Genomic DNA, 26,085 nt, shown 5'->3' on the forward strand with positions numbered 1-26,085 from the left:
TTTTCAAGTCGATAGTACTGAAAAACTCATAATTTGCAACTTTGTTAACGATATCATCGATTCTAGGTAGTGGGTAAGCGTCCAGTAATGTAAAACGATTTATAGTCCTGGAGTAGTCAATGACCATTCTTTTTCTATGATTTTCAGTAGTAACTACTAATGCTTGAGCCCTCCATGGAGACATACTAGGCTCTATAACATCGTCTTTAAGCAATTTACTTACTTCGTTTTCAATAAACTTTAAATCATCGGTGCTATGGCGATGATACTTGATTGCGATTGGCTTACATTCCGGTTTTAAATTAGAAAACAAAGATACCGGTTCTACAGTTGAGGCTGCCACGCTACATACGGTTAGTTGTGACTTGTTGCCACCAAAGACTACTTTATTACTTGCATGGTTTTTCAAAATATCATGTCCAACAATTATATCAGCACAAAGATCTGGTAACAATGAAAGATTAACTTGCTTGTAAAAGTGATCAAGAATGACAAGATTTACTTTGCATTGACCTGTTATGTCGGATGTGATTGATGTAGTAGCCATTGAGACAGTACCCCTACCTGGTTTTATAGGAATACCTAAATTAAGAGCAGTAGATTTGTTTATAAAACTTAGAGAGCTTCCCGTATCTATCAAAGCAGAGACAGATTTACCATTAACTAGGGCTTGTACTGTACTCTTTGTTAACCCACCGGGCGAAGCTGCTAGGTCAATAGAGTTCATTACTTCTTTAGATTTATCCAATTGCTTGGTTTGTAGTTTATCTGCCCTGCAGACCTTAGCAAAATGCCCCTGTTTACCACAGTTATGACAAATTGTATTTTTAGCTGGACATTTGACCCTAGGATGTCTTAGATTACCACAAAAGAAACATTTTTCAGTCACAGCAGCTAGAGAACACTTTTCTAAACTGCTTGAAGTTGCATCAACATTCTGATTGCTCGCTTGAGTTTCTTGGGACGAAGTTGCATTTACTATAGATTGGAAAGATTGAAAAGCTAATGATTGCTCATGTGCAAGTTCTAGGGATCTGGCCTGATCTAGTGTCAACGAAACATTTTCTAGTAAGCGCTGGCGAATTGCAGAAGATTTTATTCCAGCAATAAATGTGTCACGGATATAATCATCCCTATTCTTTTCTGCTGTGACAGCTTTAAACTGACAGTCTTTACTTAGTAATTTTAAAGCCTGGAGATATTGGTCAATAGTCTCCTCAGGTTGCTGCTGACGTGCAGATAGTTTATGTCTGGAATATACTTCATTTACAGGTTTTACATAGATACTTTTTAGCACAGATATAGCATCGTTATACGTACCGCTTTCACTTATGTACTCGTTGATTTCTGGAGTAATAAAGTTTATAAGTATTTTGAGTTTATCGGAGTCGGATGGTTGTGGTGTGATGCTGGTAACAAAATTCTGAAATGTTTTGTGCCAATGTGTCCATTCCTTACTTGCAGATGATGAGCTTGGATCTACACTAAACTTGACTGGCTTTAGGATCGTATCCATTTCACAATATCAAGTTATTAAAATTGTAATGAGAGTAAGAATGAATGAAAAGAACTTTTATTACCTTTAGAAAGGTTTTTAATAACTTGAACAATACTACATTGAATTAATGGACTTGTTTACAAACACAACAAAACAATAATAAAGAATTGAAGACACATGTTTTTTACTACAGGTACACAGTAAACAAATAGTACTAAGGACATCACACAAATGTCCTACAATGACAGTGGGCATTGTAATTGGGCAAAAAGTATCAAACTCACAAACTTCAATGGATTACGGATTATGTCAGAACTTAAAAGGTTAACTAATAGGATGTAACAGCGGAAGCTAAAGAGATTAAATGAAGCTAGATGGTATGAATAAGGTGAAAGTGAAGATGTGAAGTGGGACGGGTCTGGGAAAGTGCTTTCTCTCAGATGAAAGTAAAAGTCATCCTCTAGCTTGGACTGGTCCACTGGCTTTATTATCACTTTGTATATCAACTCAGCAAATAACCACTAATGATTGGCAGGATCAGAACTTGTGCATCCAGTACTAAAGTCCCATGTTTTACCACCAGTCATTTATTAATAAATTATTCCACTGCAAATTAACTAATCAATTGTTGTTTTACCAAATAACATTTAACTATACATATTTCTTTACAAGAATGTGTACACTTAAAATACAGAAAACTCCCTCTAATCAAAAAACCTCTTAACCGGACAACGGTTTAACCGGCTGGGCTACATCCAGAAGTGATATATCTTTTAACCGGACAGGGTAGGCAGGAAGTGGGCAGTACTGAAACGACTTATTTAGTGGGAAAGATTTGAGACCAATGATCACGTGTCTAAATACAACGCTCTCCTGAATTTAAGTATATTTTCTTATTAAGTTATTTGGGTTAGTTTTCTAGTGATTCCTGTGGTGTGCACATGTATTGTTGGTTGCATTCATACTTGTGTCATTATTGTTTTATATAGTATGCATTAGAAGTGCTCCTAATTTAACGAGTTTAAGGGGGCGTCAATTTAACCAATAAACCAAGTCCAGATGAGAGGGAGTCTACTGTACTTTCAAATAACTTTCTAAGCTATTAGCTAGTGGAGTAAAACATTTTTTACTTTTCAATAGTAATAGGCCCAAGTACAAGCACATATTAACCACAAAAGTTCAGGCAGTAGCGCTGGATTGGTTCAAAAAGTCAATCAGGAGTTGTTAAAGGTAGCACTCTTAGTTAATTTATTCCTACTCACTTAATAGCATCAAGACACTAAATATTGTTTGAGATACAAGAGTGGTAAGTGGCCTGTTAATACTTCCAGTGCAATGGGTTCAGCTATGTGCACACAAATCTAGTAGTTAAAAAGTTACAATCAGAGATGCCAAGATGATTATTTAATTTACAATTCATCTCAATGTGTCAAGGACAAAGATAACAGTTCCAAATGTTGTACATTCTCTGAGAGGTTGAAGCCTTCACCTCTGCCAAGCCCACTGCTACACTGCGAGGCGAGGGCAATACAAGGTTACAGTCAGTAAGGGAATGAGAAATGGAAAGTGACCCACATTGGACAACCTGACGCGATCCGTCGCTGTCGGCCACCTGAAAAGAGCTGTCAGGCGGTGGTAAATTGAGGGTAAATCAAAACCATTGACAGAAGATTCCCGCCAACAGTTATTCTTTTATAAGTTACAGATTGTTTTACCCATTAAATGCAATTAAAATTACCCTCGCATAAACATTCTATTTGCTCTGCTGAAAGTATCTTGCTAGAATTTTGAAGGAGCCTTCCAAGTTTCATTGCAATTGCATATTATAATCTTCATATTTCATACAACATCTATACTTATTTAATATGCAAGCAGGATTTTTGTGACAATTACTCCTCCGAAACTACTGAACCGATTGACATGTTTTTGGTGTCATTGGAAAGAGTGTGACGTCGTGAAGTTGTGCAGGAAACTTTCTTTTTAGGAAAATAATTAGAGAGTGAGGCCCTGGGGCCCTTTAAAGTTTTGTATTTCTCCATAAGATTAACATGGGATAACAAACATTATTTTGAAACTCCAGCTGTTATCAGAAATTAAATCTATAGCCTACTAGCTGTACCCACGGGCTTTGCCCCGTTTAACTTCATAAGTATTCGCATGGCTCAATCACGTTCCGGTTGAAGTTCGTTCACTACGCTCACTCACCTTTAGGTTGGAGCTCGTTCGCTGCGCTCACTTGTTTTCAGGTTAGCTCGTTCGCTACGCTAACTCGCCTCCAGGTTGATGTTCGTTCGCTACGCTCACTCACCTTTTGGTTGCAAATTAGCTGTTGTCATAAATTTTAAAAAGTCATCCCTTTTATTGTTTATATAATACTTAGATAAAGGTTTTTATGTTTTAATATTTAACATTGGAGAATTTAAACGTTGTTAAGTGCACAGGTGTGCTTCGATTGGGGTTTAATACATTTGGACTTATTCAAAAGTAAAATAGTTTTCTGTGCTGCACTCTGTAGAAACACTGTGGCACTATTTAAAATCATGACTAATGCTAATACAGAATGTTGTAATTATTCAAACCTACAAAACAGTTGGTAAAAGTAAACATCTGCTTTTAAATTATATTTACGAGAGCACGCCCCGTGGTCGAAAAATCGACTAAAAGTATGTTTTGTACAAACTTCTCTATTTTCACCCCACACTGTAAAAAAAACATGTGATTGGAATGTCTTCCATTTGTTTTCATTTTCTGTTTATATTGTGTTGTTATTTCGTCATCACCATAGCAACCCATAAGACCCATGTTAATTTTTTAAAATTTCAAATTCATTTTGTGTGCTTATTTTTGAGCCTATTTAAATTTCTAAAGGGATTCTGCACACCTACAGGAAAATAGCTTTCTAACGGTATGCGTAGATTTTCCCTACGATGCACACGAGCTGAGAAAAAAGGTTTTAAAGAAACATGCTTGCCTATTAATATATAGATAGATTCGTAAACATTGTAGATCAAAAAGTCTGACATTGGCCCACTTAAAACCCTCTGGGGCAGAGCCCTTTTGACAGATCTGCACCAAACTTCACTCGAACCATCCTTGAAAGATGCTTAATAATGCCTGAAAGTTTCATTACAATCTGTTGAGTGGTTTTGGAGTACATAACGTATATACATATATATATACACACACACACATACATAGTTCCTCTTTTATAGAAATAGATACGCAAGCAGTTTTCTTTTCACAGTCATAACTCGATAACGGCTTGACGGATTTTAATGTTTGAGGTGTCAAATTAAAGGTATTTTCACGTAGATGTGCAAATAGGTCTCAGAATATTAAGAAAGGGCATCACTTAAGTAGAGTTAAGGGCTAAAGTTTGGGAACGGCGGCGCTATCTGTTGACATTAGATCAAACAATCAAACTCAATTCTCTTTGTTTACAGCTGAACATATGGACGTAGTTTGAAATAGTTTTTAAGTTTAACCACAGACTTCAGGACTTATTACTTCCAGAGCAAAGCCGGCATTTTATATTTTTATTTTAAACGTCTGTTAACTAAGTATGGTTCATAAATAAAGAGTTTCCTAGCAAGACTTGACAACAAATTCTTTGTAATGGTTTAATTTATTTACCTTACATTGTATTTTACTGAATTATCATGTAGTTTTGGTTACAGTTTGGTGTGAGTAAGTGAATGTTTGAAAGTGATTATTCACAGTGCAGTTACCCGTTACATTACCATATTATCATGTAATTTACAATGTGTATCAAAATTCCTTTGTAGTGTTTTCTGTTGATTGGTTAGCTTTCGTAATTTATCTAAATTTAAAATTAAATGCCACCAGTATGACGAAGAACTGTGAGTGGCTGGAGGGAACGCAAACGTGACCGCTTGCGTCAACCTCCTATTTGACGGATACACAGTGGCAGTACTTCCGTGGCAGTACTTCCGTGGTGATAATGCACAATAAGCTTCGGTTGACGTGCTTGGACCTTGAGTCCACCCTCACACAATCAATCAATCCGTGGTGATACATCCAATGTCGGACAAATGAACGTTACATTTTTACATTGTGGTGGCTTACATTTTAAGCAAGAAAAGACTGGCCGAGACAGTTCAATTTTTACTCTTTGTTGCCATAAATGAAAGGTTTGTTTACCTCATTTGCGGAATTCACCATACTTTCAGGAACTTACTGGAAACTCCCAATCTGAAAACAGGGCTGTGAGGCTTGGATTCAGAAATTATCTGGATAAAATTCGTCAATTCAATTTCGCCTTTGCCATGGTCAGCTCTGAAGCTCATTTTGACGAGAGGGTCACACAGGGGATCTAAAATTTCAAGATCCATGACACGTTTTACCACCGAGTAGGTAATCTAATTCCTCAAGAAAGTATTGATCCTGAATAAGCACAGATCTATAAGTACGACGTTGGCACTGGAACCCAACAGCGCATGTAAAACAATTCAAACAAAAAATGCAATGGAAAAATATGCGGTAAATAGGGCCACAATGCCAACCCAATTACCCAATCTTTTAAAACTGTGGCAGAAATTTGTAGCTCTAACCAAAGCAGTATGAGATCGGATCTACATTTAAATTTAATATTGTACCGTAGATTACTTTTATAATTTGTTACAACATAATATTTTTCACATTTCTATAATCAGTCATAGAAATTACTTTAGAGGGACTCTATGATTGAGGTTTTGCTGTTTATGTTTTTTGTTCTTCATTATTTTATTATTAGTTGCAGTTTTGCTTGATTTCGAGCAACAGGTTATCTAGTAAAAACTTTATTTGTTAACATGATTTTAACCTGAGTACCTACCATTTTTGTATTTAACTTATTTTAACAACTCGTTTTGGACATTGATGCATAGTTTATGAAACGTAAATTAAATAAAATGCGATAGATTATTGATATTTTGTATTGCATATCTGTTTTCAGGCAAAATGAACAACATTAAAATGGAAGAAATACAGGTTTTGGATCCTGTATGACACTAGCTGTCTCTGTAACGGAATTAGGGGGATAATATTGCATGGTAACTACCAGGAGGATTTATCTAACAAACTGTCAAGTTCAATAGTGTGAACTTGAAAATTAAAACAATCCGGTCAATTGTATGGTAATAATCCGAATGTTTACATCTGCAACCTGCAAGTTTGAACAATCACTATACAATCAAACTTGATCTATCCTATCTTACATTCAACTTGGCTGTATAACAGACTAAGTTAGAGGTTATTGAGTAAAGGTACATTATACTACACAAAGTTTGCTAAACTTTCTGCTTATTGTCAACTTTCTAACTTTGAACACAAGATTTTCTACCAAAGCGGAATAGCAGTTTTGAGGCATATAACTGGCAATCTACAAACCTAAGTGTTGGAAAGTAAACTAAAAATGTATACAAAACTAGTCTACCGTCCACCTGATAATTAACACATTCACTACCAGGTGACAAAAGGTATATTATACAGATGAGTGTGACGACCAAAATAATCTGTTAAAATACGGTCATTCAAAAGCTTGTCGTGCAACATTCTAAAATAATTGAAGTAAGGTTCAAAAACAAAATAAACAAAAAAAATTGTGATTTCAACTAATTTTATACAGAAAGAGTTGGATTTTAATTCAAATAAATTATCACTTTCAACCTCTGTAAATTACAAATTACCAGTTGAAATTGATTGTTTTTTCCTCCAAGGGTCAGGAGGTCAGTTAGTTTTGCAATACCGGTAATAAATAAGTCAGCAATGGAAAAATATGATTACTCAAAGTTAAAGGTTTTGCAGAACTAACTGGGAAGTACAAGGAAAAAGCAATAGCTAAATGCTTTTGATATGTCAACAATGCTAGATACAGAGGCAATTTATTGCTTATCTATATATTAATAGGCAAGCATGTTTTTTTTACCTTTTCTCTCAGCTCGTGTGCGTCGCAGGGAAAATCTACACATACTGTTATAAAGATATTTTCCTTAGATGTGCAGGATCCCTTAATAAATTAAAATAGGCTCAAAAATAAGCACAAAAAATGAATTTTAAATTTAAAAAAAAAATAACATGGGCCTCATGGGTTGCCATGCTGGTGACAAAATAGCAACAAAATATAAACAGAAAATCAAAACAAATGGAAGAAATTACAATCACATGTTTAATTTACGGAGTGGGGTGAAAATTCTGAATTCATGAATAATACTGTTTATTTATTATGAGATAAAACCATCATTGAAACTGGTTTTGGATAACACGTTTTTTTCTTAGACTATGTCCTTTAATTCTAAAGCCCAAAAATATGAATGTATTTAGATTGTTGTCAAAACATGTTGAAATTTGTAAACTTCTGGGCCGATTGCAAAAACGTAGGCCTATTTAATAACAAGGTCAGACATTAGTAGAGCAACAAGAATTAAGGAATGTAATCTTGTTAAAAGTAGACTAGACTGTATTGCATAACAGAGCATGTTAATACCCTGGTAGCCCCATTGAAGGATTAGAAGGGAGAAAGGAGAGGGAGAGAGGGGGAATTCCGAGAAACCTGACAAGGTATGTTAATGACTGTCTATATTGTGCTTTGTGCTCAGGGCAGACATATTCATCCTGTTTACCATCACCAAAGGTAGAAGGAAAAATACAATGCAGCAGGTTTTGTTTGCACACAGTGGCGGCGATGCCCACGAGCTAGGGGGCCCGTGAGCCTTGACCGGGATTTTTAGGAAAATTTTACTGGGTCACAGGCCCGCGATTGTGCGACAGGCTCAGCCTCACGGGCCCCCTATCTTAAAAAATTTTTATATGAGAATTACCATTCGTTTTTTTTATGACGAAAATTTTTTTAACCCAGTAAGAGCACTAGGACAAGTAGTTTACAACAACTAAACTGACATTATTACTTGACCAATCTATCTATATATATACCGGTATATAATACGCTAAGCCGATTTTTGTGAACAGAACTCCCTCATTTTTGGACCGATTTTGATGATTTAAGTGTAAAAAAAATGGCCCTGATCTGTAGTTTGGCAAAGTGTTTTCATTTTTTGAAATCTTTATTAGTTTGGGCAGGATCTTCCATCAAAGTTGAGTTTTCTCCCATAAGATTAACATGGGGGAATCTAAATATTTAATTGTAAACTTTGTCTCCACTAATTTGAGAGAACGGCTGGGCGTAGAAACTTGGTAGAGGTGTCCAAAGAAAGGTCTTGGTCTGCAGATGAGCTATCAAAAGAAAAAAGAAGTAAATTCCCTTAGGGCTCTGCCCCAGAAGCCTTCAAAGATCCCTCCACAGATTTGTTTACATTTTGGACATGTGGATAGTACTTTTTTAATGAAACAGCTGTTAATTTTTAATCTATATATTTAATACGTTAGGCATATTTTTGTCATAGTTGTTTTGGAGCGGAGGTGCTACCGATCACCATTTCCAAGGTGTCGTTCGAAAGGTCTTAGCATGTAGTTTTGCCATCAAACAAAAAACTTTGGAATTCCATCAGGGCTCTGCCCCAGTGGCCTTCAAAGTTCCCATGTTATTCTTAGGGAGAAAATGTTTGTTTACATTTGAACAGATGGATAGTTTAGAGAGTATGCTCATGCTGAAGTTTTAATTATACTTAATTAAATCTTTCTTTAAGTATAATTAAAACTAAGAAAATCACTCCCCTTACGCTGTACACACTATGCGGTATTAATGCTATTGTAGCTGATTGCTACTGATTAACCTGTGATTGTACAGCATATTCATTCCTACTGTAGGAACTAATATCAAAAATACTTCTTTTATTTTTTTAACATGTGTTTTATTTATTTAGGCTACAACGTAAGAAATGTGTAAGATTAAAATAAATTAATTTGTTGGATTGCCAAGTTAAAATTTCCATCATAATAAATTAAAATTCCACTGAAACTTAAATAATAAAAGCCGAAATTAGTTACCTATAAAGATAACGCAAGTTTCCATATCGAGTCGTAGCTCCATCCCCCGGTACTACCAGGCTATATTGTTAAGGTATCTCACAAATAGCACAACCAAACAATCAAAACACACAGACAGACTGATAGCTAAACAATGTGAGATGATTATGTATCTGATTCGATTCAATCAAGATTCACACCCTCTGAATTCAACACGTATCCTTGTTGATGGAAGCTGTTGAGCGTTTAATCAATAACTATAATTTGTACATTTTAGCGAATTTCCTATGTAGGGAGTAAGCTGCTATTACCATAGTAGGTAGGCTACTCATGGACCTGGAATAAGACCTGGAATCGGGACTGATTTAATTTTTTGTTTTGAGGTCCCCAGAGGCCAAAAACGCCCTCCGTTAAAATTCATTTTATTAAACAACTGTAATAATAAAATATAGGTAATAATAAAACAAGTTGTTTAGTAAAATGAATTTCAAAAAGGGTACTTAGTTTTTAATAATGCATTTGTATATCAAAATAGTAGCCCTAATCACTACAGTTTTTATAATATAAATATATATATATATATATATATATATATATATATCTTACTAATATTATAAATGTGAAAGTATGTGTGTTTGTTTGTTTGTTTGAAGTTCAATCACGCATAAACTACTGGACGGATTGGGTTGAAATTCGGCATGAGGATAGCTCACATTCCCGATAGGCATATTCTAATCTCGAAAATCCTTTCAGGCTCCGCCCCAGTGGCTCTGTAGTTCCCCATGTTAACCTTATGAGTATTCATTTTATTTAATGTGAATTAAAGAATTTAGTCAGCTGATTCAACTAAAAAAGTTGGTTCTATATTATGCAAAAGCATTGAAAGTTATAAGATTTACCAACAGGGTGCAGCAGTATAATTCTTTTTGCATTTAGGAAAACACCTAATGTTAACCATACAAAAGCTGTGATTTGCAATGAGAACTTTCAAAGTAGGATTGTTTAAAGTTACGTTTATGTTTGTAGTTTCATGAAAAAATTTTATTTTGTGAATATTTAATAATGTTTGTTTCTATTGTTTAGGTTGGGCGGTGGAACATTAAGGCTATGGTAGATGTGTGATACTAGAGTACTGTAGGTATAGGCTACCGTAAATTTAAAGAAGCAAATTTTATCAAAATGTCTCCTCCCCAATTGCAAACGCAAAGCTTGAGTATAACTGCAATAAGCATTAAGTTATAATTATATGCCAACCCCGTACGAAGGACGGGTACTCTGCTAGTATTATATATAATTATATACTAATGTACATGTTGCTCGAATTTGAGCAATTGCAAAGTATTACAGGAGTTATTTCAAAACGAATAACAGTCATATTTACAATGAGTTTAAAAGAGTCAACTCAAAGATTACCGGTGTGTAACTCAGACCATGTTTATCTTCATTATTGATAAACCTAAAACATTCCAGCCTGTTTTCTCCTTCTCAAAATGTCTCGCTGTACATGCAACACAGGTCGTTGAGAAAGGGCCAATTGAGAACGAAAAGTCTTTTTGGGGTAGTTTTAGGGCGCATTTGTAACCTAATAGTTGAGATTGTCCAGGGTCCGGTGCTGACTGTGATGAGTTAAGCCTATTACGCGCCACTGTTCTGTAGCTGCGGTCGTAATCACGATTACGCCTCTTGTCTATGTTTCGTTGTCGTCGCGTCGGAGGCATTTAAAAGAAAAAAAAAACAACAAATAAACAAATTATAGCTACACAAAACAACGATAAATGCACAAATTTCAGTTACAATCATGCTAACTCGATCCGTCATAGCGACACAAAACAACGATAAATACATAAATTTAAGATACAACCATACTACAGTAACACGTCTTGGGGGTTATGTTTACACAAACTCAGTAAATAAATGTACTCAGTGTGTTTATTTATTTATTTATTTATTTATTTGTTTACGGTATAACACCATTTTTACAGGGTTGACATGCTGATCAGATACAATATTGAAAGATTAGATTGATGAACGAAAAAAGTGATGATGAATGAAGGTGAAATGTGAAATACAATTGCTTAGCCTAATTAATTTTCTTCCCTTCTGCCTTTTCTCATGCTCTTTTACATTTTTTGTTATTTTGCAGGATTTATTGAAAGGCAGATAGGGACTAACATCACATATGTGCTAATGGAAAAAAAACTGGTTGAATAGCAAGCATAACAATGGATAGAATTAGGTAACAATAACAATCGATAAATACTACAAGAAAATATGCGACTAGATAACAAGAAAGATAATACATACATCAATTCAATACTAACATCACATGCTAATAGAAGAAAAAAAACTAGTTGAATAGCAAGCATAACAATCTATATATTTAATACACAGTTGTAACACTGTTTTCTCAGTAATTAATGGACCGATCTACAAGATTTATGTCTCAATTTAAAGGGGATAGTGTGTAGATTTGCCGAACTTCCTTAGAATTTACGTTTTTTCTAAGGGCTACGACCTACAGCCCTTTAAAGGTCGAGTCAATACAATTCTTATTGAAGAATATAATATACAGTTTATAAATTATTCGTCAGCTGTTTAATATTTGTCAGACATTTGTTATTATTTTTATAGCCTCACTTTCAGTATGCAATTATTAAGAGGGTTCCCTACCCCCATTGAAAAACGTCAGAAAACCGCTTCGCGCGGTATCATATAGCGATTCTAGTTTTGACATTTAAATTGTGAACCAAACACCATTTTGTACATAAAGAGTGGTTCTACTAAGTTTGCTTTTTAAAAAATGTCTATGCTTACGCAATCAAGGGCAACGACTTGTTAAAGTTAGTGAACTTTAACTGTAAAGTTCACTAACTTTGACAAGTCGTTGCCCTTGATTGCGTAAGCATAGACATTTTTTAAAAAGCAAACTTAGTAGAACCACTCTTTATGTACAAAATGGTGTTTGGTTCACAATTTAAATGTCAAAACTAGAATCGCTATATGATACCGCGCGAAGCGGTTTTCTGACGTTTTTCAATGGGGGTAGGGAACCCTCTTAAACTTGGAGTTTCTGTTCTTATTTTTGAAATGTTTTAGTTTTCCTGCAACGTGATCTGAAGGAAAGTGGTAATTGAGTTTAAGTTTGAGTATGGAATGTGAAATAATACCCATAGTAGGGAACGGAAACTTATTGTTTTGATCAATATAATTTATTCTCTACGGCCACCAGAATAATCATGGGGAAATCCGCTTGCAAGTTGTACATATAATTGCTAATGAGTGGGAAACATACAAACATTTTATAGTAGGTGACGAATCTTACTCAAGATCAGTGTTAGACATTCAGTGGTACCAAACTTTACCTTCTCGAGATGGCGAGTACGCTGGGATACGTGTAACTACAATATAACAGTAATTTTTTTTGTTTCAAGTACACAAGGAAGTTGCTTGAGAAACTGTGACTTCCCATTCGGTTCTGGCGAAGAAGTATGTGACTTGATGTTTAATGGCAATGTTGACTCGACTCGGGTCATTATAGCGTTATAAAACTTTATCATTAACCCCAGGGTGTGAAAAGTACAAAATCAAAAAGAAAAGGTAATCATTAACCGGGCGTAAAGAGACATACCGAACGGAAAAAAATGTAGAGAACCATCGAACTAAAAAGGTAAAGAGCAGTGTTGGTGTTAAATGTGCTCTGGAAGTCCCTACAAAAAATACCAACTCTTTTGAACTGGGGTCGTTAGATTGGATTTGTCACTACTTTAAATCTATGAATTTCGAGTCAGAACAGACTAACTGGGACACAAAAATGTTTTAGTTTTTCTGCAAAGTGATCTGAAGGAAAGTGGTAATTGAGTTTAAGTTTGAGTATGGAATGTGAAATAATACCCATAGTAGGGGACGGAAACTTATTCTTTTGATCAATATAATTTATTTTCTATAGCCACCAGAACAGTCATAGGGAAATCCGCTTGCAAGTTGTACAGATAATTGCTAATGATTGGTAAACATACAAACATTTTATCAAGTGATTAATCTTACTCAAGATCAGTGTTCGACGTCCAAATTTTACCTTCTCGAGATGGCGAGTACGCTGGGATATTTGGAACTACAATTTATCAGTGAACTATACCCTAACTATATTTGTTCGAGTAGGCCTACACAGGGAAGTTGCTTGAGAAACTGTGACTTACGATTTCGGTTCTGGCGAAGAAGTATCTGACTTGATGTTTAATGGTAATGTTGACTCGGGTCATTATAGCGTTATAAAGAAAAAGAAAAGGTAATCATTAACCGGGCGTAAAGAGACATACAGAACGAAAAAAAATGTAGAGAACCATCGAACTAAAAAGGTAAAGAGCAGTGATGGTGTTAAATGTGCTCTGGAAGTCCCTTCTAAAAAATACCAATTTTTTGAATTGGGGTAAAATGAGCTCCTTATCAACATTTTGAGTTAATGGAAAATCTTATCAACAGCGACTATAAAATAAGTATTAAGGGTCAAAAGAGACAAAAAACTATTTGAGTAACATATAATACAAATCTGCATTTGAAATGGCCAGTTCTAAGTCTCACTTGAATCAACATCTTTCTGGTAGTGGTAGTCTACATAGTTTTAAAATCCACTACTCCTTTTCCATCAAATTGGACCGTTAATACCCTCTAACATTGGACAAAGTATGCCCAACTTTATATATACGACGTAAACACAGCTTTTACTCACAGTATGGGTCAAAGATTCGTGAAATGCGACCAACTGCTGATGCGTGATTTACATGTAGACTAAGTGACTATCTTTATTCCATACAACAAATGTAATGAAAAAAAACGACGAACATAGGAATATACTTGACGAAATTATCTAAATATCATAAATAGCTGCTTATTAGGTTATCAGCATTGCCCAGTTCGTATACTATTTATTTTTCAAATGAAACTCGAATTAATATAAAACATTCATTTGGTTAAATAATATATCGGTTTGATTAACATAAAATAGTTTATACAGGTAAACTATCAGTTCTATTTCATATAAAAAATTAAACAACCCCTAAACAAAATACAAAGATAAACAGTATTTGTTAATTATTATTTCTTTTATTGCTGACAATATTCCCGTGGCGAAGCACGGGCGGTTAACTAGTAGATAGAAATTTGGAAACAATAACAGTCGATAAAATACTACAAGAAAACATGCAACTAGATAACAAGTTTCATTGAATTGAAAAATAAATAACAGCAATTAAATTATACCTTTGACTATTAATACAACTTCTGTATCCAATAGTCAATGATTATACAGCTGATCAAAATGTAAACAATCATGTTCTCCATAAGGATAACATGGGAACTTTAACAGCCACTGGGGCAGAGCCCAAGGGACTTTTAAAAAAATGGAAGGCCAGTTTGCAAATCTACGCGAAACGCTCTTTCCAATGAGACGTCAATGGATAAAATCGGTTAAGAAATGGCGGAGGAGTTCAACTGACAAAGTTTCATGTACCAGTAGCGTATTAATTATATAGATATGTATATAATAATTATATGTATATTATTTTCTTGTATGTTTAGGGCTAGTTATATAATAAAAATAGACGGTATCAGCATTCTGACACATACTTTCTCCCATAAGTTTGTCATAACCTTTATCATGTGTAAGCAGAGAGAGTAAATATACGGAAATGGGATTTGTACAATTTTGTTCAGAATTTAAAGGACTATAACATACTAAATTTTTATCAAAATCGTTCGGGCCATTTTTAGGGAAATTCGATTTTTCCGTTATTTTATGGGGTTTTTATGGGAAAATAACATAACTAATTTACAATAACTTTTGAACCGTAATTTTTACAGAAATGGGATTTGTACCATTTTGTTCAGAATATAAAGGACTATAACATACTAAATTTTTTGCCGAAATCGTTCGGGCAATTTTTGGGAAAATCCAATTTTTCCGTTATTTTATGGGGTTTTATGGGAAAATAACATAATTTACAATAACTTTTAAACCGTAATTTTTACAGAAATGGGATTTGTACCATTTTGTTCAGAATTTAAAGGGCTACAACATACTACATTTTTATCAAAATCGTTGGGGCCATTTTTGAGAAAATCCAATTTTTCCTGTTTTTTATAAGTTTTTATGGGAAAATCCCCATTAAAAATCAAAATTTAAAAAAATGAAAAAAACGCCTGGAGATACGGTACCATAGATTAGAACCTACATACCAAATTTCATCGAAATCGGACCACAGGTGTAGTCCCTAGCTCTGTACACATCCAGACACACCCACACAGACATCACTTCGAAAACCACTTTTTTAACGAATATATCCACTCAAAACTCAAACTCGAAAATTTTGACGAAAACAATACTTTCTCCATATACTATGGTATAGGGGGAGAAAGTAGGCTAATTAAAAACATACTTAACAAAGTACCCTTTTTAAATATTTATTTTATTTTGATTGACAACATGTTTCGGAAACTAAGTCCATTATCAAGTCACATTACCATAACCTCATTCTTAAACACCACTATACAAGAATAAGGTTACCTATGGTAAATATGACTTAATACCGTAATGGACTTAAGTTTCCGAAACATGTCATCAATCAAAATAAAATAAATATTTATAAAGGGTACGGTACTTTGTTAACTATGTTTTTAATTTTTAATATACCGTAGCCTATATATATAGGCTATGTGTGTGTCCGTTAGCACGTTAACTCGAGCAAAATGGTCCGATTTTGATGAAATTTGGTAGAAACGTGCAAACATACGTTTATTCGAACATGAGGGCAAGGGGGTGGTGTTGGACTTTTAACAAGAAACCACTAGCCTACTAATGCTACACACCAGTTAAGTTTACCGTGGAGTGTATCCTCAGTTTCTTACTTCTCTGTGGGTAGTTAAAGGGGTCCTGATTAATAAATGAAATACAATAGAGTCTAAGTTAAAATACCTAACATTAGAACAAAAGAAGTTGTCTTGAGTAAGGCTGAACAGTTGTGACCGGCTCGACGTGCACGCACCACAATGTATTCTATCTCAGTTCAAGAAAATAATTGTAAATACTTTGTAAATATAATGTCTCCTGTATTCGGTGTAAACTTTTAGTGTATTTAACGAGTCGTTCTACGAGGATGGACCTGATGATGTGACCGCCATCACAAAACCAGTCATTAGGCTATCTGACAAAATCAAAGGATATTGAACAAGTACCTAAGTTACCAGTTTATTTAATAATTTAAAGCTGGACCATAATATTATATACAGAATTAGGAAATTAGGGCCTATTTCTAATATTTATATTGATATTTACTTCTTTTTCTTTACAAAGAACAAGGTACCGTACAACTAAAATGATTAAGTCAAGGTTAAAAATTGACTCTATAAAAGCTCTTGAAAATAACAAACGTTTTGTCAACTAAATGTATTTTTTTATGAATGCCCCAATGTACGTGAAGATAATTAATTGCTAAGGAAATTCGTTAAACAAATTGCTAGGCTTATGCCTATGTTAAAACATTAACCTAAGTACAAACATTGCATCATGAGATTTTAACTCACCTGAGAATTTTTGGAGATTCAAGTTTGGGTAAGAAAGAACAGTTTTTTATATCAATTATAATCTTCAATTCAAACCAAAATCATCCGAGATTATAGAGTTTTCATTCACTAAAAAAACAATACCACTTTCACACCACACAAACAAAATCCTCTCATTCATTCACTCGGACTCGATGCAGACGACACCACGGCCACCTCTATTCTGTCACTGGCACTGGAGCGGTCTGGCTGGAGTCTAAACCTTCGCTAAATCATCACGATGTTGTCCCCTGGCGCTGCGGAGTGGGGGAAATGATTCTCCCTCCACCTCCCCTCCAGACGGCGTCCAAACAAGCCCGCGTTGTTTGACATGCATTTCATATATCTATGCTGCAGTTTTTCAATAAGTTAAAAAATGAATATTTATAAAATTAAACTGTCATAACCTAACCAAACCAACCAAACTTGCTGATAATGAAAAATCGAACAAGGTTTACTAAGGTTAGGGTTCACTTACTCTACGAATCGGTGGGGCACACGGGAGGGACTAAGGCTAACATATCTTGTAGTGTCAGCGTTCGCCGCTAGGACTGCTAAGTTGAAAAATTAATTTTTTATTTTTTATTTTTTGTTATAAGTTATAAAATTAACTTTTTAATTATAAAATATTGTTTTAAAATTATAAAATAAATTTTTAATTTTTAAAATTAAACTGTCATAACATAACCTAACCAACCAGACTTGCTGATAATATAAAAACTATATAAGAAAAAATCTAATTAATGATTACTTATAATTTTTAATTAATTATAAAATTAATTTTAAAATTTAGTATTATAAAATTAAACTGTCATAACCTAACCTAACCAACCAAACTTGCTGATATGAAAAATTTGTTGACAAAAAGTTAGTGCTGCCAGCGGGTTTCGAACCCCAGACCTCCTGAACTCCAATCCGAAACGCTACCAACTATGCCACGAACGCCGCTGAAATCACATCGTTTCGTTACGGTATTCGTGTCGCCTCAAGAGAAGACATTAACCACTAGAGATATGACGTCACTACACCTTTAGCCTTAGTCCCTTCCGTGTGCCCATTCCCTCTACGAATCATTGACACAATGAGCCTCCAAATATGTAATTCTTAAAACACATGGCTCACTTACTCTACAAATCATAGTCTATACGAGCTTCGTAAATAATATTGAAGGTTCACTTGCACTACAGGCTCGTATACTATACGAGCCGATCAAAAATATCAAATAAATTAAGAGGGTTCACTTACTCTACAGATCATTGTGCCTATGAGCCAAGCGTATGAATTCTTGAATAATTCAGGAATAAGCTCGTATAGTATACGAGCCAAAATACTGAATTTAAATAAATTACAGGAGTAGGCTCGTATACTATACGAGCCTATTTCATGATAACTATTACACAAATAGAAGACGGCTCACTTACTCTACAGTTCATTGGCACAATGATCTGTAGAGTAAGTGAACCCTCTACAAATATTAGAAGGCTCACTTACTCTACGGTTCATTTAGCTACTCGTCGCGCGGTTTGCAGCGCATCGTTGCAGGCGTGTATGGTAAACCAATACCGCAGTTCTGCCGTTCTGCCTTACTTCTGCCGTTTACTAGTCTTGCAGCGTGAAAGAGAGCTTGTTATGTTAATGCATTGTTGAATTTTTAACTTGTGTACTCGTTGCTAGAAATCAAGCAATTATCAAGTACCGGTACAGGAGCTATTTTAAGAGTTATTACAGACTTAATTTTCAATTAATTAAAAAGACTCACGTAAAAGCTTATGCAACTAATGGAATTACTTACTGTGTTATGAACATTTCTATATAATTAAAGTTGTAAATATTTTAAAATTGTTTAGAAGATTGCCTTTTTAGTGTTTTCTACAAACGTGTCTAAACTTATACACATAGACTGGTGGAGTGGTAATTTATATTTCTAATCATTTAACTTTAAATTATGAACGCTTTCAGTCACGTGAAGTTGAATTAATTAAACTGACATTAGTTTTTACCATAAATGATAAACCTTTTGAAATTGACTTAATAGCTTTGTATAGAAACTATAAATATGATTTTTATTTTTTCCGCAATGATTTGCAACGTATTTTGAGTAATTGTAAAAACACAGCTATTATGTTAGGAGATATAAATTTATGCATTTTAGAACAAAATAACAGTGTCATTGATTATTTAAGTATAATGAACTCATTTGGTTTTGAGTCGTTTATAAATGAGCCAACTTGGGGGAGAGAAAATTGGGTAAAGTGTTTAGACCATGTATTCATCAGAAGTAAGACTAATTTAATTTTTCATAGTAATTTAGAAAACTATGACTTTACTGATCATGCTGGAGTTAATGTAAATTGCGTAACAAGTTGTGATAGTGCTTTGAAAGAGGAGTTTGTCAAGGCTGTAGATCATTCAATTTTAAAAAGAAGGTTGGCTGAAGTGAGCTGGATGCCAGTGTTTGATTGTGAGGATGTTGATAAATCTCTAACAGTTTTTTACGATATTTATAATAAATGTATTGAGCAATCAAGTTTTTTAAGGCCTATTAACAGTAAAAATAGGCATCGAACTCCATGGATATCGGACACACTAATTAAAAAGATAAATGAAAAAAACAGACTTCACTCTCGATTGAAAAAGCACTATGACATACATTTGTTTAATAGATATAAAGAACTCTCTAGAGAATGTTCTAATTTGAAAAGACGGGAAAAAATTAATTATTACTCATCTAAAATTGAAGCAGTAAAGGGCTGCATCAAAGTCTTATTGGAATATATGCAAATCTATTATGAGAAAGTCAAAAAATGAACTAACATCGATTAATATAGATGATGAAATTGTACAGGTTGAGGGTAATGAAAAAATAGTTGCTGACTCATTCAAATAACAATTTTACTGGTATGCCGGATAAGCTGATTAGAGAATTGTATGGGCCGGGATTCCCCGCCATGCCGGATATCGGTCTAGCGTGCAGCTCAAGGTTACGTTTATCTGAAATTACTGAGGTAGAATTAGAAAGTTTAATCTTAAGCAAACCAAATAAACAGTCTGTTGGCTTTGATGGTATTTCCATAAATACTATAAAAGAAAATGTTAAGATTTTTGTCCCAATATTACGTCACATTTTTAATTTATGTATAAATCTAGGTTACTTTCCTTCTAGTCTAAAAACAGCACTCATTGTTCCAGTATATAAGGCAGCTGATCCATTGCAAATGAATAATTACCGACCGATCACTTTTAAATACCTTTGCTAAGCTGTTAGAAACTTGTGTGAAAAGCCAATTAGTTAAATATTTTTCAGATAACAATTTATTTTCAAATAATCAATTTGGGTTCATGAAAGGTAAAAATACTGACCTAGCAGTTGAAAGACATATAAGCGAGATAGTTAATCATGTTGATGAGCGTAAACCAACAATAGGAGTTTATCTTGACTTTACTAAGGCATTTCACTTAGTTAATCAAGACATATTATTACATAAACTAAAGTTATATGGAATTCAGGGAAATAGTTTTAAGTGGTTTGAGACTTTTTTAAATGAAAGAAAACGGATGGTTAAAATAAAAAACGTTTACTCAGATGTATGTTCTCAAAGGCTTGGCGTCCCTTAAGGGGGAGTGCTTGGACCAATTTTATTCATAATTTATATTAATGACATGTTATCAATGGATTTAAAATCGAAGATATATGCTTTTGCTGATGATACATCTTTAGTATGCAGTGCTAACAATTATGATTTACTGAGGATGAAAATTAATAATGATTTGGACGTAATATCAAATTGGGTGATAAGAAACAAATTAATCGTCAATACTTCTAAATCTAATGCAATGATATTTACTTACAAACCTCATTTGACAGAGTCGTTGAAAGAAGAGATCGATCTACGTTGTCATTTAGTTACTTGTTTTCGTGATTGTTGCTGTACAAAAATAAATTTTGTTGATTCGGTCAAGTATCTTGGCCTTCATATAGATTCAGATTTAAAATGGCATACACATGTTAATCAACTATGTAAAAAACGTAGAAAAATTAACTATAATTTCTTTCATTTGAGACAGTTTATTACTCCTAAACTTCTTAGAACGCTATTTATCCTGGTTTGAATCTACTCTTAAGTATGGTTTAATTCATTGGGGAGGGACGTTTTCAACAATACTTAAACCAATTGTAATAATGCAAAAGCTTACATTAAAAACTATTTGTGGTGTAAAGAAATTTGACTCAGCTGCACCACTGTTTCAGTACTTGGACGTAATGCAGCTAGAGAAGATATATTTATATTCAAATAGCTGTAACCCGCGGGCTCTGTCCCGTTTAACTTCTTAATTTTCAAGATTATCTCGTTCGCATGGCTCAATCACGTCCTGGTTGAAGTTTGTTCGCTACGCTCACTCACCTTTAGGTTGGAGCTCGTTCGCTGCACTCACTTGCCTTCAGGTTAGCTCGTTCGCTACGCTAACTCGCCTCCAGGTTGAAGTTCGTTCGCTACTCTCACTCACCTTTTGGTTGCAAATTAGCTGTTGTCATAAATGTAAAAGAAATAATAGTGCTGCACCCTGTTGGTAATCCTTGTAACTTTAATGCCATTGAACATCATAGAACAGAACCAACTTGTTTAATTGAAACAGCTGTTAAGATTCAATAATTCCATTTCTCATAAGGTTAACATGGGAAACTCCAGAGCCACTGGGGCGGAGCCCGAAAGGATTTTTGAACTAAGAATATGCCTATATGTTAATCGGGAATGTGAGCTATCATCATGCCAAATTTCAGCCCAATCCGACCAGTATTTTTCGCGTTCACTTGTCACAAACATACATCCATACATCCATCCATACATCCATACATCCAAACTTTCTCATTTATAATAGACTAGCTGTAACCCGCGGGCTTTGCCCCGTTTAACTTCTTAATTTTCAAGATTATCTCGTTCGCATGGCTCAATCACGTCCTGGTTGAAGTTTGTTCGCTACGCTCACTCACCTTTAGGTTGGAGCTCGTTCGCTGCGCTCACTTGCCTTCAGGTTAGCTCGTTCGCTACGCTAACTCGCCTCCAGGTTGAAGTTCGTTCGCTACGCTCACTCACCTTTAGGTTGGAGCTCATTCGCTGCGCTCACTTGCCTTCAGGTTAGCTCGTTCGCTACGCTCACTTGCCTTCAGGTTAGCTCGTTCACTACGCTAACTCGCCTCCAGGTTGAAGTTCGTTCGCTACGCTCACTCACCTTTTGCTTGCAAATTAGCTGTTGTCATAAATGTAAAAGAAATAATAGTGCTGCACCCTGTTGGTAATCCTTGTAACTTTAATGCTATTGAATTGCATAATAATAATATTGAATTGCTATTGAACATCATAGAACAGAACCAACTTGTTTAATTGAAACAGCTGTTAAGATTCAATAATTCCATTCATAAGGTTAACATGGGAAACTCCAGAGCCACTGGGGCGGAGCCCGAATGGATTTTTGAAATAAGAATATGCCTATATGTTAATCGGGAATGTGAGCTATCATCATGCCAAATTTCAGCCCAATCCAACCAGTATTTTTCGCGTTCACTTGTCACAAACATACATCCATACATCCATACATCTATACATCTATACATCCAAACTTTCTCATTTATAATATTAGTAGGATGAGTGAACGAAGTGAACGAATCTATGTATCGTGTATAGCATAGCGGCGTCGGAGAAAAGTTGTCCGCTGGAGTATGTGTGTGTGTGTGTGTGTGTGTTCGCACCTAAAACTCAAGAACCGTTGCACTTATAGCGTTCAAATTTTGCACAAATAGTTATGACACCAGTGTAAAGACACCATTAAAATTCTAGACAATTCCACTCAGTAGTAATAATAAAATACTTAAAAAACATTTTTAAATTTGTCCCATAAGAATAACATTAGGAGCTACCTTCTTCTTCTTTTTATTTGTTTACGTTTTGCGACCAACAATTTTGTTGTCTACTTAAGACAGAGAGAACGACTTTTACTCTAAGCTCTTTCATTCATGGAGTAAACAGTTTGGCGTCTATGAATATATATCATTATAATTTCACAGCTTTCAGAATAATGTTATTTAAGCTAATTAAATTTCACAACTTTCAGAATAATAAATTGAACTTAACAATATTATTCGGCAGTTATATACCGTTTATTTTCAGTATTAAAATTCACCTTCAAATTAAAAGTATATAGGTATGTATGTATTTAGAACCAAGCAGCTTTTTACATTTTAATGTTGGCATTGAATATTAAATATTCAAAGATGTTGGTATATTTTTATACTAAAATGCTATGCGAAGGGGGGGAAAGGTCCCCGACGTAGAGAGTGGTAAAGGAAGCGGAAAGGTGAGCAGTGAAAAGAAAGGAGTACGGAAACCCTTTATGACTGTTAAATTAACGTATCTGTAATACTTAAATGCTATGGAAAAATAGAGAAACAGGTCTACGATGTACGAAGTAGTGAAGGTAATAGTGAAGGAAGTAGTCAATGCGAGCGCTGCGGAGTGTGGGGGGCCTTTATGACAGTTGGAATAATGTATCTGCAATTCTAAAAAATGCTATGGGAAGGGAGAGAAACAGGTCCACGATGTAGGAAGTGGTGAAGGAAGTAGTCAATGTGAGCAGTCCGGAGTGTGGGAAGCCTTTGTGACAATTAGAATAATGTATCTGCAATTCTAAAAATGCTATGAGAAGGGAGGGAAACAGGTCCACGACACTTAGGAAGTAGTGAAGGAAGTAGTCGAGGCGAGCAGTCCGGAGTGTGGGAACCCTTTGTGGCAGTTAGATTAATTTATCTGCCATAATAAAATGCTATAGGAAGGGAGGGAAACAGGTCCACGACGTAGGAAGCGGTAAAGAAAGTAGTCAAGGCGAGAAGTCCGGAGTGTAGAAACCCTTTGTGGCAGCTAGATTAATATACCTGCAATACTAAAATGCTATAGGAAGGGAAGGAAACAGGTCCACGACGTAGGAAGTGGTAATGGAAGTAGTCGAGGCGAGCATTCTGGAGTGTAGAAATCCTTTGTGACAGTTAGATTAGTGTAACTGCAATTCTAAAATGCTATGGGAAGGAAGGGAAACAGGTTCACGACGTAGGAAGTGGTAATGGAAGCAGTCGAGGCGAGCATTCTGGAGTGTAGAAACCCTTTGTGACAGTTAGCTTAATGTAACTGCAATATTAAAATGCTGTAGGAAGGGAGGGAAACAGGTCCACGACGTAGGAAGCGGTGATGGAAGTAGTTGAGGCGAGCAGTCCGGAGTGTAGAAACCCTTTGTGACAGTTAGATTAGTGTAACTGCAATTCTAAAATGCTATGGGAAGGGAGGGAAACAGGTCCATGACGTAGGAAGTGGTAATGGAAGTAGTCCAGGCGAGCAGTCCGGGGTGTAGAAACCCTTTGTGACAGTTAGATTAATATACCTGCAATACTAAAATGCTATAGGAAGGGAAGGAAACAGGTCCACGACGTAGGAAGTGGTAATGGAAGTAGTCGAGGCGAGCATTCTGGAGTGTAGAAACCCTTTGTGACAGTTAGATTAGTGTAACTGCAATTCTAAAATGCTATGGGAAGGGAGGGAAACAGGTCCACGACGTAGGAAGCGGTGATGGAAGTAGTTGAGGCGAGCAGTCCGGAGTGTAGAAACCCTTTGTGACAGTTAGATTAGTGTAACTGCAATTCTAAAATGCTATGGGAAGGGAGGGAAACAGGTCCATGACGTAGGAAGTGGTAATGGAAGTAGTCCAGGCGAGCAGTCCGGGGTGTAGAAACCCTTTGTGACAGTTAGATTAATATACCTGCAATACTAAAATGCTATAGGAAGGGAAGGAAACAGGTCTACGACGTAGGAAGTGGTGAAGGAAGTAGTCGAGGCGAGCATTCCGGAGTGTAGAAACCCTTTGTGATAATTAGAATAATGTACAGTATCGAGCATGAGGCGAGCAGTGCGGAGTGTGGGAACCGTTGGTGGCAGTTAGATAAATGCATCTGCAATTCTAAGAATGCTATGGGAAGGGAGGGAAACAGGTCCACGACGTAGGAAGTGGTAAGGGAGTAGTCGAGGCGAGGAGTCCGGAGTGTGGGAACCCTTTGTGACAGTTAGATTAATGTATCTGCAATAATAAAATGCTATGAGAAGAGAGGGAAACAGGTCCACGACGTAGGAAGTGGTGAAGGAAGTAGTCAAGGTGAACAGTCTAGAGTGTGGGAACTCTTTGTGACAGTTAGATTAATGTATCTGCAATAATAAAATGCTATGAGAAGAGAGGGAAACAGGAAATACATTACGTATATTACCAATGACTTTGGTTAATTAATTGACTAGAAGTTAGGATTGTTGTTGACTGAGATTTGGTTTTTTTAACAGGTTGGCAGCCTCTTTTAACCTTGCATTTGCCCGTCCACATAGACTAAGCGCCCGTGCGTGGATCGTTTACAGCAAAGCAAGGGGTGAGCCGGTACGGTACAAAGGTGAACTGTACTGATAAAATTTAGTGGCAGTGACCAGGATCCGAACCCACGACATTGCTGCCTTGGGCCCGAAGTTCGCGTGACGCACCTAAAACTCAAGAACCGTTGCACTTATAGCGTTCAAATTTTGCACAAATAGTTATGACACCAGTGTAAAGACACCATTAAAATTCTAGACAATTCCACTCAGTAGTAATAATAAAATACTTAAAAAACATTTTTAAATTTGTCCCATAAGAATAACATTAGGAGCTACCTTCTTCTTCTTTTTATTTGTTTACGTTTTGCGACCAACAATTTTGTTGTCTACTTAAGACAGAGAGAACGACTTTTACTCTAAGCTCTTTCATTCATGGAGTAAACAGTTTGGCGTCTATGAATATATATCATTATAATTTCACAGCTTTCAGAATAATGTTATTTAAGCTAATTAAATTTCACAACTTTCAGAATAATAAATTGAACTTAACAATATTATTCGGCAGTTATATACCGTTTATTTTCAGTATTAAAATTCACCTTCAAATTAAAAGTATATAGGTATGTATGTATTTAGAACCAAGCAGCTTTTTACATTTTAATGTTGGCATTGAATATT

At 35.3% G+C, this 26,085-nt stretch overlaps 1 protein-coding gene across 1 annotated transcript in view; it reads right to left on the reverse strand.

Annotated features, from left to right (window-relative positions):
* LOC129004382 (ileal sodium/bile acid cotransporter-like) overlaps nt 1–17,205 on the reverse strand; it is an 83,140-nt gene extending 65,935 nt beyond the window's left edge. Inside the window, exon 1 of the mRNA XM_054432957.1 lies at nt 16,997–17,205. The gene's annotated coding sequence lies outside the window, so the exon portion shown is untranslated. The remainder of the gene's footprint in view (nt 1–16,996) is intronic.
* Nucleotides 17,206–26,085: the final 8,880 nt, after the last annotated feature.

The sequence above is a fragment of the Macrosteles quadrilineatus genome, unplaced genomic scaffold, assembly GCF_028750875.1.
Source record: "Macrosteles quadrilineatus isolate MER2022 unplaced genomic scaffold, UCM_ALF_1.0 Scaffold_1__1_contigs__length_201487025, whole genome shotgun sequence".
In the NCBI taxonomy this organism is placed as follows: domain Eukaryota; kingdom Metazoa; phylum Arthropoda; class Insecta; order Hemiptera; family Cicadellidae; genus Macrosteles; species Macrosteles quadrilineatus.